This window comes from Coptis chinensis, chromosome 8, assembly GCF_015680905.1.
Source record: "Coptis chinensis isolate HL-2020 chromosome 8, ASM1568090v1, whole genome shotgun sequence".
Taxonomy (NCBI): domain Eukaryota; kingdom Viridiplantae; phylum Streptophyta; class Magnoliopsida; order Ranunculales; family Ranunculaceae; genus Coptis; species Coptis chinensis.
This window is the reverse complement of record NC_141463.1, coordinates 43,856,285-43,876,017: the sequence shown is the minus strand read 5'-3', so window position 1 is coordinate 43,876,017 and position 19,733 is coordinate 43,856,285. Positions and strand designations below refer to the sequence as shown.

The 19,733-nt window shown below is 38.0% G+C and overlaps 1 non-coding gene across 1 annotated transcript; it reads left to right on the top strand.

Annotated features, from left to right (window-relative positions):
- The first annotated feature begins 5,393 nt into the window (after window positions 1-5,393).
- On the top strand, window positions 5,394-5,497 carry LOC147481569 (small nucleolar RNA R71). Its single transcript, XR_015207085.1, has one exon. It is a non-coding gene; the product is annotated as a small nucleolar RNA R71 (small nucleolar RNA).
- Window positions 5,498-19,733: the final 14,236 nt, after the last annotated feature.

Sequence of the window (19,733 nt, the reverse complement as noted above, 5' to 3'; positions counted from 1 at the left end):
GTATGAAGTTTATATAGGTTTTAAGTTGCTAAAATGGATCGGGAAGTTGCCAAAAGTATTTACGGCAGTTTCCGAAAATTCTAAAATTTCCAAACCCGAAAACGGAAACAACTCATTATCTTGATTATAATTCAAACCTAGTATCTTTTAGGTTGAATTTATGATAGAATCTACCTATTTAATCTAGATTTCATCCTACTCTTATACTTATTCCTGGATATGCCTAAACGGCCATATTTTCACCTTGACTCCGCAATAAATTCTAACACGAGGGTTATCTAAAAATCATGCTGGAATAGATAAAACCACCCCCAAACAAGTTGGGAAGGTGGGATCAATATTAAACAACCACGCATACTGAAAATAACCCATTATATTAAAATTTTCATTCGAAGTACATTTCACTAAAAAAAAAAAAAAAAAAAAAAAAAAAAAATCAAATTACGGACATAAAACTTACATTAAAATAAATAACAATAATGAAACTACAATTAAATATAAAAACATCAACCGATGCTATCCCTAACTACTCCGAACTGGTAGCGGAGGGCACATGGTCCGGAGACTGCTCTTGGGCTCCTGATGGGCCAACACCATTCGTCCTTCGGCGACGTCGCTCGTGCCTCGATGGTGTGTCCTCGGAAGAGAGTCCCCGCGAGGTGGGAATCGTGTAAGCATCTCTTCCTGAATCGGCGCTGGCCGAGCTTCTAGCTCGCCCCTCATCTGTTCCCACCTCTCGTCCGCTCTCGGGTACGGACCTCGGTTATGATGCATCGTTGCTTGCCGAGTCCGGAGGTCTTCGCAGATAGTGTTGGCGAAACGATGCCACGATGAATCACAGCCATGCGTTACGCATCCGACCAAAGACCTCTCCAAGGCATCCGCATCAAAACACGTCAAATCCTCCTCATCCTCCGAGGCATTCTGATTTCCTCCAGCCTCCTCAGCATTCTCCTCTCCACCAGCCTCTTCTTCTTCTTCTTCTTCTCTTTCCTCAGCCAACCTCCACACTCGTTGGTCACACTCCCTATAGATGCACGGGTTACGGTGTATGGTGATGTAAGTCCTATCAGTCGCCTGAGCTGCTCTCAACTTCAACATAATCTTGGTTATCAACACAGGGAGATGGGCAACAGACTTTCCTACTCCCCTAATCATGCTAAGTAAAAACTCCAAGATGCAGAACTCATACTTCCGCTCCTGGAGTATCCATAAGATGTGGAGGCAGTTCAGGCCGATGTCGCTGACCTTCTCCTTCCCCAGGCCGTTCCGACCAATCCACTGAGCTGCAGCCAGCTGGTTGGTCCTAAGCTAGGGAAGCCTGTCGAACACAATGCGATCTCGCATTGTAGTCCCCTCCAATAACTGTCTCGTTCATCAATGGCTCTACCCCATTATGTTGGGACTCCTGCAGGGTGACATCCAGATGGATTCTAGGCGGAATGCCTAGAATCTCAATAACAACCAGTCGTCACTTCCTTCCCCCTCTTCGCCACCTGACAAAAAAATCTAGTCCCTTCTAACTCCCTCGTATTGTAGAACCGTCTGACTAAGTCCTCATGGTAATAGGCTTCAGTCGAGTACCACAAGCTATTCCAGTCTCGACTGATCATTTCGTCACCGTAGAACGGCGCGAAGTGGTCGCCGGTAAAAGCTTGCTCCGGCAAAATTCGGCGTTGTTGAGCCATTGGAAGTTTGGAATGTAGTGGGGGTTTAAATGGGATGTGGTGGTGGGATTTAAATCGACCAACTGAAGCAACAGTGGTGGTGGTGGTGGTGGAGTGGTGGCGCGGCAGCACCAAAATTTGGAGTTTTCGGTGGTTTTTGGTGATGTAAATCGGTGGGGGTTGTGGTGGGAAGCTTTTAGGTTAGATTTGAAATCGATTTGAATTGGGGGTGGGTTAATTTAGGTTTTTTTTATTTTTGTTTGTTTGAAGCTTTTGGGCTTAATGGCGGTATGGAGAAGAAGATCGCGACCGTTGGCTAAAAGGTAAGGGCGCCGGTGTCCACTTGTCGGTGGGCTGGTTGGGCGGTCGGGCCCAAGCCCAAATCAAAATTTTGATTTTTTTTCGATTTTTCATAAACTTCAAATCAAAATTGCCGTTTAGATTTACCCGGTCCGATTTTTGCGAATGAGATATGGAAATGATCGGGAGAGAATTTCCAATCCAATGATCCATAAAACACTCTATTCCGACCGTGGATGACATATAAGATAGTGGAAAACGCCTCAAAGTGTGTGCATGACGTACGTTATGCGAACAATTGGACTCTAAAATCATGGATTATGTCAACCCGAATCGTTATACAATTAAACGGCCTAAACAACTCTAATGGGACATAAACATTCTAGGACGGAAACACGAACACCCCACCCCCAAACAAATTTTTTACAACGGAGCTTAGAAAATTTGTTTTTAGCAGTGGGTCTTTTAAAGTCAGATTCCCGAGACTTCCTATATTACTATGTTTATTCCTTAATATATATATTTTTAATTTTAAAAAGAAAACAATAAATAAGAAAGACATAATTCACCCCATAGAGAAACATGACTCAAAAATCCGAGAAAACATGCAAGAGTGGAAAACGTGAATTATGTCAAACGTGGACTTAGGATCCGGTACTTACAGCCACACACTCCATAGGGAGGGCCCGGTTACCTTAATGGTGCACTCACCAATATATGGAAATGAAAGGAAATGCACTAAACACAAAAGTTGAGTCATTTATAGTCAGATACTCGAGACTTTATCTAAACGTATGTATGAACATGCAGTTTACCATATATCAACAACCGAAATAGTTGTGGATCATTCCATAAATAAATATCACAGAAAACATATCCAAACACAATCAAGCACCAATATTTCCTATGACGCAACCTAGTGAAATGAAAGCGAAGTCGGATAACCCTATTACGTAACCTAGCATGCACCTTCTTTTTCATTTTTGAAGGAGTGTGTGTTCTAGTAAATAAGTGTGGAAAAGTGAATGGTTGTGGAGAATATGGTGGATATGGATAAGTTGTAGAAAGACAGCCTGTAAACAATGAGGATGTGGTTTTAGCACAAAACTCATTCATTGTGTGTAGGGACTGTCTCAAGTCTGAAAATGAAGGTGTCAAATGGGTTGTCCTTCTGAAGTATTTGTTTACTAGGTGGATTTAAAAAATTATGGAGCACAGGAGAAACAAAAGGATCGAGTGCAAACTCGAGATTCCTTTCAAAGGGTGGAAGGAGGGAAGTCGGGTGGATGTTGTGCAAAGTAGTTTTTGATAGGGTGAATCATCACCTGCTCTAAGAAACTCATCGAATTGCTCATCTAGATTGGTCATATCCTCGTTACTATGATAGTCCTTTACATCTTTGAGAAAGTCATCTATCTCATCCTCATCCGTAATATGTGTATCGACTAGTGTAGGGATGGAAATATTGGAGTCTGAACTTCCAAAGGAAAGAAATTTGGGCATATGATTATCCGGGGAGCGTGTTGTTGAAATAATCTCGAGCAAAGCTCTCGATCATGCTAACCTCTCCATCCATAGACGAATCGGGTAACTGTGTTCTTTGTTTTAAAACATTGACTTCAACAGCAAGATGGCCAAAAGACATGGACATTGAACCATCACAGCAATTAATGAGCGCATTGGCAGTTGCCAGAAAAGGATGCCCTAAGATGATCGGGACAGAGTCGTTAACGACTTCTGTGTCGAGGATGACAAAATCAGCGGGATAGTAAAAATCCTAAATTTTTACGATTTTCATTTCGGCGACACCCTTAGGATACTTAATAGACCAATCAGCTAATTGCAACGTCATTTTAGTGGGTTGCATCTTGTCTAGACCTATTTGTTTATACAAATAAAACGGGAGTAAGTTAACACTAGCCCCCAGGTCTAATAACGCGATCGCCGTATAGGAATCTCCTAAGGTGCATTGTACGAAGGGGCGACCGAGGTCCTTGTACTTAACAATTCCATTATGTTCGGATAAAGTTGGGAATTGTTACGCAAAAAAGGCGTCTTTTGGTATATTGGTCTTACGCCTAGTAGTACACAATTCCTTAAGAAACTTAGCATGGTGTGGTAGCTTTTTATAGCTTCGAGGAAGGGAAGGTTTATAGTTAGATTCTTGAAAACATCCCTAATCTCCTCATAATTTGTATCCCTAGTTAACACGGCTAATTTTTGTGAAAACGGTTTACGTTTATATTTAGCAATGGTATTACCCTCGATGTTTAACCGTGGCTTCCTGTTTCTTAGGTTGTGTTGTAACTGGTACCTCTACAGTGGTAGGCTCTTCAGTTTCTATTTCGGTATCTAGTAATATAGCAGGTGTAGGGGCTACTGGTGGGGTAACTATAGGCATAGTTACTTTGTTATCAACCACTCTGCCAGAACGGAGAGTGGTGATGGCCTTTAGCTCACCTACATTTTCATGTTCCTTACTAGTATTATCGGTTACCTCAAAGGCTGTATTTGTTGTTTTAGGATTAGGTATTTCGTGACTTGGAAACACACCTTTGGGTTGGGCTTTATTTTGAGCCAACTGTTGGGTTAAATTATTAACGGATTGTAGAAGTTGTTGGTTAGATTGAGCCATGGTTTGGAAAAGTTTTTGGCTCACTTGTATGAAGGTGTCAAGACGATCCGGTTGTTATTGGGTGTAGTAGTCACGGGTGGTGTGGACGGAACTATTTCCGTGAATTATTTATGGGTGGATTTTGATAGTTATTATTTATTTAAGCGATACCTCTATTAGCATTATAATTATTATAACTACCTTGACTTTGTGCTTGACCTTGTTGAGGTTGCTTTGGTTGTTATAATTATTAAAATTACCCTAACCCCGTCCTTGTCGTAGTAGGGCTTGGTTAAAGGCGTCGTAGGCCTAACATATTGATTATTGTACCCTTGAGGTGTGGCGTGTTGGTTATTTCTCCAACCCGAAGTTGGGATTTTGTCTCCAAGGGCGTTAGGTTCACTATTAATGGAACAAGCCTTGTTCATAGGCAATAGGACATGTGAGTCGGGATGCTTTCGGGGCTCAACATAAACTACATGGATTTGAATTTATATTCATGACGGGATAGGCTTTTGTTGAACGAAATGGCCTCTACCTTTTTAGTGAGTGATTGATTAGAGTTTTTTAAGCTCGAAATCGTGTTTAATTTCAAACATACCGGTGCCTTAATCAGTATTAGAAGAACTAGCGGGGCGGTGGATATCATCACTACCCCCGTTGTTATTTAAACTTAGTTTGATCCTCTAAAAATTTATAAGCCTCTCGAGGCTCCTTTGCTTAAGAAACTACCCCCATTCATTATGTCTAGGACTTCTTTATGGTGGTGTAGAAGTCCTTTGAAAAAGGCACGAACTAACGTGTCTTTCGCTAAGTTATGATGTGGACACTCTATAAAGAGATCGATGAAACGATTCCAAGCCTCTGAAAATGTTTCATGAGGATTTTGTCGAAAGAAATGAATCTTTGAAAGCATCTCATCCGTCTTTAGGGGTGGGTAAAAATGTTCCATAAACAACTGAACAAGTTTAGCCCACGAGTCCACAGAATTAGGCGTTTGGGCAGTTAACCAAGACGCCACCTTATCGGCTAAGGTGAAAGGGAATACCCTGAGTTTAATTTGTTCCGCACCAACTGAGGATGGTGGAATGTTGTTAGGACTTGTTCAATCCTATGCATGTGCTGATAAGGGTTTTCATGGTTTAATCCATGAAAAACGGGTAACAAATTAAAAATATTTGGGGGGATTCGGAAATCCCCCACTGGGTCTGCTAGAACAATGCAAGATTTGGGGCTATCGCTCAAGGCTTTGTAGAAGTCAGAGAGAGGAGTCTCTTCTTCGTCGGGCATTGTGTCAGGTGATGTGTGTGAAATAGTAGCTAGAGGTGTAGTGGGTGGTATACTAGATAGACTTGTTTGTTGACGTTGTTGTGTAATTACGTTCTGTGTTTTTGTTCGGCCAGACCTTAATCTCATACAAGGCTAAAACCAAATTTAGCTAAACACATCAACACTCCAAAACAATTCTGATATACTAGTATAAACCTCTAACAGGGAGATCACGAGGTGTGGAAGAAAGGAATACCTGATTGCGTCCTTGCTTAAACATGAATAAGCGTCTTATTTACACATGTTGATTAATAAATAACAAGTTAGAACACTGAAAAACTTAAAAAATCGAAGTTCGAAACAAACCTGTAGAAATCCGAAAAATTTTGATGAGGGCGCAGGTGCGCTCGCATAGGGCGCGGTCGCGCTCCTTGTTCAGTGACTTAGCGCGGGTCGCGCTCGGTGTGAGGGCGGGTCGCTTCGGTCTGGTCCGAGGTCGGTCTTCGTGTTCGAACTTCTGAGATTACTGGGCGCGGTGCGCTCCTTTACAGCGCCGGTCGCTCAGTGTAAATTTGTCGGAACTTTGTCAACGCTGAAACGGATAACCACAGTATGAATCAAACAAAGGTGGGTGGGTGAAATGGGACTTTAAGAAAAGTACTAACACTACGAAAACAATACGAAAGTGAAACTAAGATGGCAGCGGCGCCATTTGATAAAACATATGATTGATAGTTTACCTACGAAATGAACGATGAAACTCAAAACGTAAGTAAACTAAAACTATCTTATGTGCCTATATTTATCAAAGATTCTACTCTCAATCCTATGAGATATAGTGGAGTAGAGTGATTCGTTCCACTCCTAGTCCTTCCGCGTACTTTGTTATCACGTGTAATTACTCTACTTAAAGGTCTAATGAGAGATTTTAGGAAAAGGCAACTAGACTACGATGCAACTACCCACAAGATGCACTAGTCAACTATTAGGACAACTAAGGGAATGCTTCGTTGATTCTATGATAAGGAGTTAGAGGGGATTGATTCCACCTTAACTTCGACTTAATCCTATTAACGATGAATCGTCGTAATCCAAATTGAATCGCCCATGGAAACAATTTGGTTCTTCATAATCCCTAATTACACATGGCATTCCTACCAATTCATAACTAGCATGTGAGCGATTAAACCCATTCTCATGGTGAACTAATCGTTTCTAGAGTGGAAAGGAAATTACGGCGATTCTTCTACGATAGTCGGAATCAAGCTTTCATCCGGGCTTCTCAACCCCTCTAATGGAGGTTTAGCGAGAATCATTACTGTGATCATTTCGATTAAATTTAAACTAAACATGATATAAATAATTGAAATTTACTAATCTAAATTAAACAATAATTAAAATCTAATTAATAACTAAGAATTGAATAACAAGTAATAAATGAATCAGATCTAACACAAATGTAAATGACAAGAATCAAAATTTAACAACTAGCTATTTTATTAATCAAACTAATTAAGAGTAATGATTCTAATAGTTTAATCTAAAACAAGAATTGGATTGAAATTAAACTTAATTAGAAACAATTAAATAAAAACTAGATCTAGAAGCTATTTTAATGGCTACTTTTTACTCTAACCTATCTACCATTAACTATCTACCATTAACAAAGAGCTAAGCTTTTGTTTTTATACTTTCAGATCCAAAAATCGTGCATGGGCTTGGAGCCATATTTTGGGCCAGAGAATCAGGCCCAAAACCCAATTCTTTCAGTCCAAAAAGGCATCTTCAGCTGCAGTTGGCTTCAACATACTTTTCGTCCACTTCTGCTCCTCTGATTGGATCACGACTTAGACCATTGGAAATCTCTTTCCGAGCCGGTCGTTTTGACATAAGGTAGGCCACATTCGAGTCTCGAGTCCAAAGATATGGCCTTCGAAGTTCTCACGACTTTGTGTCTTTGTTTCTACCCGCGTCGACTTTTCAGCTTTTGACCGGGCTTTAGAAAAGCTTTGTCTTCTTGAATCTTGGGCTTTAATCACGGAACTCCTTAGTAACCGACCTTTGCTCCTTTATCTCGCTAAAGTGGCACATTTCTGCACCTAATGGACTTTAAAGCCTGAAATGCATAAAAACACGTAATCAGTGTTAACTCTTAATTATTACTCACATAATTGGTCTAAAAGTATGTCTGTTACAGGGTTAAAACTACAATTTTGGGCTCTTATCAGGTAGTAGAAGTCAGCTACTTTGACTAAGACGTCCTCAACTATACCACGCGGAATCTTAGTAGATCGGTCTGCTAGTTGCAAGGTGACTTTTGTGGGCGTTAAATCTTGTTGGCCCAACTCCTAATAAACAAAATAAGGTAACAAGTTGACACTAGCACCAAGATCTATTAGAGCATTACCTTTGAACTTTTCTCCAATGTGGCAAGAGACTATAGGGTTCCCAGGGTCCTTAAGTTTAACTGTGGTTTTCTGGTGGATTAAAGATGTGGCTTGAGCAGCAAGAAAGGCTTGCTTAGGGACATGGGTGTTCCTCTTAATAGTGCACAAGTCTTTCACAAATTTCATGTAGGATGGGATCTGCTGAATTGTGCTAAGAAAGGGAATATTAATGCTCACATTTTTGGAAACCTCCATAATCTCATAAAACTATTTATCTTTCTTATTTTGAGTAAGACGCTCTAGGAAAGGGGATTTTGGCACGATAGTTCTAATCTGGGAATCTGGCTTAGTCTGGGAGTCATCTGGCTTTTGTTGTGGATTCTTGGAACTCGGAGTTATAGTTGACTTAGTTTCTTGACTAGGTGGGGCTGGAATAGTGGACTCACTTGGCATCCTAACCTGATTGTCAATTTGTTTCCCTGATCTTAGTGTGGTGACTGCTTTCAGCTCCCTAGGAAAAGTATTGTCTTGGGAACTTGAAACTTCAAAGGCATTTTCCTTGGTGTTCCCCGTTGGGTTAGGCAATGGTTGGCTTAGGAACGTTCCTTTCTCTCTAGCGGCTACAAGGTTAATGAGTTGACTAATCTGGTTAGACTGTTGGCTCACTTGTTGTTCAAGCTTATGGAAGGCTTCTTCCCATGGTTGTCTTTGTGGTTGTTGGGATGGAACATACTGGGAACTAGAAGATGGGTTGTACTGGGCTGGGTTCATCTGCTGGTTCATGAGGAATTGGTTTTGTTGCCTACCCTGGTTGCTACTAGAAAAGCCTGGTGGACCTAATTGTTGGTTTTGAGGAAAATTCTGTCTCCAAAAGAAGTTAGGGTGGTTTCTCCAATCCTTGTTGTATATTGGACTAAAAGCTCTTATGGGTGTTCTCCTAAAATCATTAAAGGCACACACTTGTTCCATGGTGGACTCAGGTTGTTGAACAAAGATGGGACATGAATGGGCAGTGTGGTATGGACCTAAACAAATTGTACACGGAAAAGGGTTTGGTTCATTGTGCACACTCATCACAGAACTAGAAGCATACGGCACTTGTTGACTTTGGGCCTTATTGGATGTTAAGGCAAAAGTAGCAAACTGCTTAGTCAAATTGTTCAGACTATCTAACACATTTTTGAGTTCGTCAGCATCTCTCTTCACTTCGTACATACCTCTTTTCCTAGGTTCACTAGTCTGTCTTTCGTAGATTTGGGTGGTACTAGTACTAATACCCCACTGTTGTGAATCATCAACTAAATCTTGGAGGAATGTGAATGCCTCTTATCCGGTCAAGTAAGTGAACTTGCCTTTGTGCATGGATTGGATCATTTGGCGTTGATCTTACAAAAGTCCTTTAGTGAAAAATTAGACTGATTGCCACATTTCATAACCATGGTGGGGACACTTTAAAAGGAGAGTGTAAAAGCAGTCCCAACACTCATAGTAATGCTCGTTCTCAGCTTTGTTAAAATCCATTATCGCCGCTCTCATCGCATTAGTTTTCAAAATAGGATAAAATTGTCCCATGAACTTTTTCAATAGTTCATCCCAGGTGCTAATGGGCTTGTCCGGGAAAGAATTAAGCCACGAAAGGGCTTTGTCCGAAAGGGAGAATGGAAAAAGCCTCAACTTCACATTGTTCTCATCCAAATTTTGATTTTTAAAAGTACCACAAATGTTGAGAAAGTTTATTATATGGGCATATGGATCTTCATTATCCAAACCATGAAACTGGCGCTGAGCAAGCATATTAATGATAGGCGGCCTAATCTCAAATTGAACCGCCTCCACGGGTGGGTAATTGATGCTTGAGGGTGGGTTTGAAGCAATAAGGGCAAAGTAGTCCCTTAGTTGCTTTTCAGCTGATTGATTATTTGCAGCCATGGTGAATGGTCTTGGGCTGACTGGTGGAGAGAAACTTATGATTGTGGGAGAAAAAGGTGGATTTCGCTCAGACTTATCGTATGGAGTCCAAGATCGAGTTAGCCGTTTGTTAACTCATTTCCAACGGGGCATAAACAAATGCAAATTCTAACCTAGATGCACACACACTTCCTAAACATTCACCTAGCAAACAATTTTTTTTTTTTTAGATGCACAATACAAATGCCAAGCAAAATGCAATAAATCCTAAAGTCTGACTTAAAAGGTCTACACTTGAATCTCCGTCAAGGGAGTTTGTGTTCCTACCAAGAGTAGGGGTGTCGCCTGGGCTTTACCACTATGAATAACCGCTCACATCCACAAGGTGGTCAATGGTAACTCCAATGGGGCTATGTGTACTCTAAGTTCACTAAACTTTCCGCATTCCACTGAAATTCTCTGGCGGTTGCACCAGTAGTCACTGAAGTGAAACCATGTGTTCCAAGAACTTGAAAAATGTTTACAGTCAACAGTGGGCTTTTCCCAGCAATCTACCCTTTAGTTGGGGTCCTATGAACACTAATCTAATTATTTGGCTCTAATCTTGGTCAAATTTTAAGTCCAAGTGCAAAACTCAAATAAGTCAGAACTAGGTGATCACTTGTAGGCTGGGTCTGCCTTTAATCAGATTTGAAATGTAAATTGACTTGCAAATTTTAAAACACCGAACACACAATATGCATTTGAACACACATCGAACTCCTCTGACAGGGGATTCAAGGAGGGCTTAAAAATTGTACCTCCTTTGCTTAAATCCTTATGCTTTCCTTTCCTGTACTTTTTTTTTTTTTAAACCTAATTTGCAACTGGAAAATCAAAGCTTTCACCTCTTTTTCTTTACACTTCAAGCCGGCAGCGGCACCATTTGATTTACACAAATTCTTGTCGTATAGAACCTGCAAATCAATAAATATAATTTTCAAACCTGCAACAATTAAAAAAGAATAGTGGCAAGTTAGAGTCGAACCACACCTTGAAATGGAGAAATTAGAGCAAAGAGAATTAATAAACCAATAACTAACTAGGTACGTGAGATTTAAAACAATTTTTGGATTTTCATTTTATCAACCTAATTTAATCTAAGAATGAAAATTTGCTTCTATTTTATCAACTAATTAAACTAAATTTTTCTGGTTTTCAAGAATTCAATTAATGAGAAATCCTAAGGGTGAATGACTTCACCCCTATTTTTAAAGAATAGATTATTTCATATATTTCTAAACATTTATTCTCCTTTCTATTTTATAAATTTCATCAAATAAACTCCAATACTAATTGCAAGTTTAATGGATGATTTTCAATAAACGCATTTTATGGACGCTAGTCACATTTTTTTTTAAAAGAATAAATCCTCAAATTCTTCAAGCATTATAGGAAGCTATCTAAGCATGACAAATCAACTCAAACAAATTAAAGTAGTATAAGTCATCAAGGATAGGCAACTAAAACGTTATTGAACAAACTTTAATAAAAATAATAATGGTGAAAGAAACTAACAATGAGAAATACCTCAATTATTATGGTGACAGAACTCGTGCACATTTCATTTCAATATTATTAATTCATATGAAGAAAATCATTGGATACGTTAAAGATTATACTGGAGAATAAAAATTGGAAATACAAGAAAATAAGCCTACATCTTCATGATAAGGGATTCATCTTCCACCATTAGGGTAGAGATTTTACCCCATCATGAGTTTAGAACACATAAAAAGATAAGAAATAGATACCACCATTTCACTTGAAACTTGAATTATTGTATTGATTGTTGATCGAGAACAAGAGAAACTAATACACACTCAAAACTCTCTCCCTTAAAACAAAAATGAACTAACTAAAGAACTAGCTTGCTGTATTTTTCTCTCAAGTCTAGATGTCTTCAATGCCAATTCTCTTCTCGATTTATAACTTCTACAAAGAATATCTTGGTGCATAATATCTTCACATGAAATGGAAACAATTTTTGTGATATGAGAAGAGAATATAAGATAAAGAAATTTTGGAAATGGAATATAGAAGAGATATTATCAAGGCATGATGAGGGAAGGAAATATAAATTGGTAATCAAATAAATGATAAAATGGAATGATATGGTTTTGAATTAGGAATGGAGTGATTGGCAAGAATATGGAGGATATGGGGGAATATATATGGTGGCAAAAATATAAGGTATTAAGGAATGATTTGATATGATAAAATCAAGGGAATAAATGATTAATGGAAATGAGGATATTTAATGGGGTGAAAATGGTAAGGATATATAGTGGTAGTTGTGATTATCCTTTCTTGATTTCCTTCCATAATTATCAATTATCTAACATTTCCTTCCATTCTTGATAGCATAATTTATTCCATGAGCTCTCACTTATTGATTCTTTAAATGATCCTTTTTGGCTCATGGGCTCGGGCTTTGATTCCGCTTTGACCAACATCTTTATTTCCTACAAAAAATATTAAACCAAATTAATAAAACATATTTTGCATTAGACTTTTCCAAAGACATGCACATATATGCAAATTATCCTTTATGACCAAAAAATATGCATAATGTCATGGAATAAAGCAAATGTTTGGTTTTACGTTAAAAATACGCAATTAAGCATAAATGATATTATAAAGTACCTATAAAACTATATATGAAATATACAATTTTAGGCACTTATCACAGACCTCGACCTGTATTAATCTAAAATATGTTACATAATCCATTCAAACAAATGTAATATGTTACTATTTTAATTTACATGCGTTCATTCCTTTGATTTTCTCCACCCCAATTTTCTTTCCTAGCACGTGCAACGCACGTACCCGTTTATTAGTAAACATAATTAGCCTAAATGTAATACTATTAAGGGGTTAAAACTACAGTTTTTTGCTCTTATCAAGCCACCCACAAACATCATTTTGCTTGTCCTCAAACAAATGTGTGAAATTAAAATAAGTGACCAAAAATGTATTCCTAACTACTCTCGTTTCGCTGAATGTGATTGCATTGACCATATGCAATAAGGCCTTAAACCACTAAGAATTCCCTAGTGGAGGATTTATAGCCTAGTGAGAGACTCACAAACTTCATTTATACTACAACGACTAAGAAATAAAAGTAATTGTCCCCTAATTTTATTTCAGAATATATGCATCTCACTAGTAGTTAAACAAGGATCATCATTCTAAAACTTAAACTAATACATACATAATAATCAAATCATCTTAAGATAAACAACTATACAATGAACTATGCTATAAAATGCAATGGCAGGTCTATTTCTGAAACTTTTGGGTAGCGTGCTTAAGTAGGTTCTCACAAGGAATGTGTCAAGACACATAACACTCTAATTTTTCTACTCAAGTTTGCTAACTCTAGTGTGCAGTAGGCACACCTTTCCTCACAATCTCAATGACAATCTAAGGAAGCCAAGGTCGATCAAACACATCTACCACTTACTATCACACCAACCTATTCCTAATTGAGCTAGAGGTCTTTATTAGGTGATGCGGGGTGTAGGTGTTGGTTAAAGAAGGAAAGAAAGAAATAGATATTCAAAAAGACAAGTCTAAGAAAATAGGGTCTTCATATTATGTAACTAGAGAAAACCTTATTCTTTTGCTTTTACACTTTTTTCCATTCTTAGCCCTTTTGTTTTGGTTTTTGACTCCTTTTGTTTTGGTTTTTAACTAGAAAAAATCTTTCTTTTCTTTTCTTTTCTTTTCTTTTCTTTTTCTATTTCTTTTTTTTCGAAGCAACTAACTAATTTTTGTTTACACAGGTTTTTCTCTTCTCTTTTCTTTACTCATCCTATTTCTCAGACTTATCTAGATAGGTAGGCTGATTTTATTTTTTATTTTATTTTATTGGGTAAAGGATTTGTGGTTTGTGAAAAGGCTAATGAAATGCTCAGTGGGGCTACTAGCAGATAATAAATTTTATATAAGTGTGATTTTCTGGCTATATCGATCCAAAGGGGGCCTAAATTCTTGCTTAGGATATGGTGTGGTGATCAAGCAAGTGGACGAGTGATTTCTCTACTTGGATATGACTTCTCCTTTGTGTCATCACTCAGATATTAATTCACATGGGCTTTTTGGTTAGATGCTCACAAGATATGTATTAAGTACTCTAACCTAGGTCTCGGAAAAATATTATTAAGTACAATCATAGATGCTCATATAAGATGTTCATGAAAAGATGTAATGACTATTACCTACATATTAATCTAAGTTTCAAAAATTACATCATAATTCAAGTACTACGTGAGATTTCTAGACTAATATCATCATGGAGAAAAGAATAATACCATTATCACTAAGTGCATAGTATAAACTATATTTTTAATTTTTAACATTTTATAAAGAAAGTTCGTAACTTATATCCTAAAAGTGCCTCATTTTTGCAAATGTTTCTATCCCCCCCCCCCCCCTCCCAAACAATTGAACGATTTGTCCTCAAAGTGAAAAGAGATAAGGAAAGAATTTACCATAGAAACGTGGCAAAAATTGGCAGTACCTGTAACAAAAATATAATATTATAAAGATAATATGATAACCTGAAGCACAATTAAACTGTTATGTACTAACTAACATAAACTCTACTGGAGTAAACATGACAGGCAAAGGGTGGCAAAAAGTTTCAAAATTAAATACCAAAATATGCCACCCACAAACAAAATTTGAAAACTCTTTTTAAGTTTAAAAAAATTTGTGGCTTATTCTCCATAGAGGTGGTATTGTACAAAAGTTGGGTCTTTTAAAGTCAGATTCCCTAGACTTACTAATATATGTTTATGTTTTTAATTTCTAATTTTTTTTTAATTTTTATATGTTTGATTTTTGGAAAAACAAAATTACGAAGAAGAAATAAAAATGAAACTCACTTCATATAGAAACACTACTTAAACAACGAGAAAAAGTGTAAGAGATGAATGCGTGAGTCACATGAAACGTGGACTACGGATCCGACACTTATAACCATGCACTCCAAAAGGAGGGTCCGGTTACCTTAATGGTGCACTCCCATAACATAAGATTGGAATGAAGTACACTAAAAAATAAAATAAGTCTTTTATTGTCAGATACTCGAGATTTTATCTAAAACATGTATTAACATGTAGTTTACCATATATCAACAACCTAAAGAGTTGTCGGTCTTTCCATAAATAATTAACACAGAATGCACCCCCAAACAGAATTTGGCACCAAGATTTCCTATGTCGCAGCTTAGTAGAATGAGCGTGAAGTGTGATGGACCTAGAACCTAATCGAGCATGCAGTTTCTTCTTTTTTAAACGAAAGGTTGTCCAAGTGAATGATTGTGAGAAAATGAATTGTTGTGGAAAATACTTGGAATGTGGATAAGTGTTAGAAGGAAAGGGTGGGAAAAATTATTGGATTCTATGAGGGATTAGCTCAGGTGGATGGTGGTCGGGTGGTTCTCTAGGTAGTTCTTGAGACGGTGGATGATAAGAGCTCAAAACTGTAGTTTTAACCCCTTAACCATCATACTTTTAGACCAATTATGTGAGTAATAATTAAGAGTTAATACTGATTACGTGTTTTTATGCATTTCAGGCTTCAAAGTCCATTATGTACAGAAATGTGCCACTTTAGCGAGATAAAGGAGCAAAGGTCGGTTGCTAAGGAGTTCCGTGATTAAAGGCCAAGATTCAAGAAGACAAAGCCTTTGTAAAGCCTGGTCAAAAGCTGAAAAGTCGACGCGGGCAGAAACAGCACACAAAGTCAGCAGAACTTCCGAAGGCCGTATCTTTGGACTCAGACCTTGGAATTGGGCCTACCTTATGTCAAAACGACCAGCTCAGAAAGAGCTTTCCAATGGTCTAAGCCTTGACCCAATCAAAGGTGTAGAAGTGGACGAAAAGTCTGTTGAAGCCAAATCCAGCTGAAGAGCCTTTTTCATACTGAAAGAATTGGGTTTTGGGCCCGATTTTCCGGCCTAAAACATGGCTCCAAGCCCATGCACAATTTTTGAATCTGGAAGTATAAAAACAAAAGTTTGACTCTTTGTTAATGGTAGATAGTTAGGTTAGAAAATAAATTAGGTTAGGATAAGAAAAGTAGCCATTAAACCTTAGTTCTAGATCTAGTTTTAGATTAATTAATTAGTTTATTTCTTAAGTATTAAATCATTCTTTTTATTGTTCATTAGATTAATAAGTAGTTGTTATTCATTCAATCATATCTTGTTCTTATTGTTCTATTAGATTTATAAAGTTAATTACTTATTCCATAATGACATGTTCTTATTATTGTTCTTGTGTTGGGAATGGTAGTATAGAAATTTCACATCAAACCATTACTCTCACCATTGTTCCTTTTGGATTTGATTAGTTGAATTCAATTTAAGTCTAGACAGTTAAGAGTGGAACGAATCCTTACTCATTATATTGCATGATTATATTCTGAGAGTAAAAAGAATTGATTTAAACGTAAGAACGGTAGGATTATGTATTAGTGTTGTTAACATTAATATTTTGGATTCTATTATTTTTACGGTTATCAAATGGCGCCGCTGCCATATTAATCTCGTTCAAGACAAGAATTCAATTGCTTGAATCCAAGGGGCAATCCCCCATTCTCTACCCACCCACCCTTTTAATTTTTCATTCTTATTTCTTGAATTTTCGGAACTGTTCACTGTTTTAGGCATAGGGGCTATGGATTCACAGAGAAAAACACTGCGGTGAAGGTATTTCTAAATTTTCGAAAATTCTGAAAATTTTCAGACATAAGATTTAATGTGTTGTTGATTTACTGGAATATTTTCAGATTTTTCAAAGTTGGTTTACCTTGTGAAAAAAATACGATCTTTACAGTGCTGCATTTCAGTTTTCACACCGTATGTTCTTGAAAAACAGACAAGTAAGGTTACTTAGGGAGTTCTAAAAATTCTATAATTTTTACAGGAGTATCTATCCTAACTCAGGAGTTTGTAGTAAAACTTTGACGAGTTTTTGATTTGTTTTGACCTCCTAAATAGTAGAGTGTTTCCAGTGTGTTTCTGCAGTGTTGCAAACACTTAATATCTAGAACACCCGCCAATAAGGAGAGGTTGTAGAACTCCAATTGCTCTAAAGTTTTTACAGGAACAAGTAGGATCTGTCAAGAATCTCCAGTAAAAATTTAAAAAATTTTGGCTTTGTTTTGATGGGTTAACCATTCGGTTGTTTGTATTGTGTCTGAAAACTGTTTCGCAATCTTTGCAGGGTAGTAGAGGGACTTTCATACCTCCGATTGATCTGACATTTTACAAGCTACTTGATAGACGTCTTAGCAAATTACTGTAAAAATTTCAAATTTTTTGGAGTACGATAAAAGGCCTACAACTTGAAAACCCTGAAGTGCGACCTGCGCCCATACCGAGCGCGACCCGCGCTCAAAACACTGGACATTCGAAAACCCTGAGGCGCACCGTACCTGCGCCCAAAAGGAGCGCACCTGCGCTCAAAACACTGGAAGTTGAGCGCGACCTGCGCCCATACTGAGCACGACCCGCGCTCAAAACACTGGAACTCGAATTTGCACCGAAAGCTTCGCTAAGTGAAGCACACCCTACCCTCGGTGATTTTGCGGATTTCGCAGTTTGATTCAAATTTTCAATTTTCAAGTTTTTCAGTGTTCTAACTTGTTATATACACTGAACACGCGTGAACAAGACGCTATTTATAAGCGAAGCAAGGACGCAATCAGGTATTCCCTTCTTCCACTCCTCGTTTCTTTTGTCAGAGGAGTTTTAATTCTTGTATAATCAGGCTTGTTTTTCGTAAACATAAATACCACACGCCTATCTAAGAATTTCACACACACCACCTGATATAATGGCTAAAGAAAGAGAGACTCCTCTCTCTGACTTCTACAAAGCCTTGAGCGATAGCCCCAAATCTTGCATCGTTCTAGCAGACCCAGTGGGGGATTTCCGATTCCCCCCAAATATTTTTAATTTGTTACCCGTTTTTCATGGTTTAGACCATGAAAAACCTTATCAGCACATGCGTAGGATTGAACAAGTCCTAACAACATTCCACCATCCCACGGTTGGTGCGGAACAAATTAAATTGAGAGTATTCCCTTTCACCTTAGCCGATAAGGCGGCATCTTGGTTAACTGCCCAAACGCCAAACTCTGTGGACTCATGGGCTCAACTTGTTCAATTGTTCATGGAACAGTTTTACCTACCATCAAGACAGATGAAATGCTTCACAAGATTCATTTCTTCAGCCGGAATCCTCATGAATCCTTTTCGAGGGCCTGGAATCGTTTTCAATCGATCTTCTCATTGAATGCCGCATCATAATCTTCGCGAAAAAGACACGCTTTATTCGTGCTTTCTTCAAGGGGTTTTCACATTATCATAAGGAGGTTCTAGATATCATGACTGGGGTAGTTTTCTTAGTAAAGGAGCCTTGGAGGCTTATAAATTCTTAGAAGATCAATCTAAGAAGAACAACAATTGGGGAGGTAACGATTCCTCTCGCTCCTCTCCTTCTTCTCTTGAGGTTAAATATGATCCCGAGCTTAAAACTCTTATCGATGCCCTCACTAAAAAGGTAGATGCCATCTCTGTTCAACAACAACAACCCACTCCAGTCATGAACATTAACTCTACTTTCGTTGTAATGTCTGTTTGTAGTCTTGAGCATTCCGACTTCTATTGTCCTCTTGTCTATGCAATGCGAACACCACCACAACCATTACACTTCAACCAGCTAACTCAATATCAAGGACAAGGGAACTTAGGTGACTAGAATAGAGGTTTAGTACCCATAACCCGTAACTATCAACATCAAGACATGAACGCCAACAAGCTTTAATTCCAATACAACCATCTACGGACAAAGTAGTAGTGACCTTGTTGGAGAAACAAAATCAAATTATGCAACAAAACTCCAACTTGATGAAAGATCGGCATGATCAAAACTCTAATATGATGAAACAAACGACGAAAATGATGCAGTCTTTTGTGCCAAAAGGTTATTGACATGTCTTCTAACCAAAATAATAACCAAACCGGGCGTGTTTCCAAGTCAAGCGATTGCCTAATCCTAAGTCAACAAACACCACCTTTGAAATAAACAAGATTTTATCGTAATGGTAATATAAACCAGGGGGACTACAGAAAGTCACTACCCTTCGCTCGGGGCAAGTAGTTGATAACCAAGTGACTATGCCTAATGATTACCCGCAAACTAAAAATGATACCATACCAAATACTATAATAGAAACCTCAAGACCCTACAACCGGTAGAAGTACTAGTTAAACCCACAACCAAAAAGGGAAAACATTACAAGACCCAATAATAGAAAGTGAAGACCCTACACTGTAGAGGTTCCAATATGGACACCTAGATGGAAAACGGTAAGAGATAAAGCAAAGACTAATAATACTTTTATCCCTTCTGCTAAAAATAGCGATAAAACACCATATCCCCAAAGACTAGTTGTGTTTAAAAAAGACGAGAATTTTGATGAGATTAGGGAAGTGTTTAAAAATTTGACTATAAACCTACCTTTTCT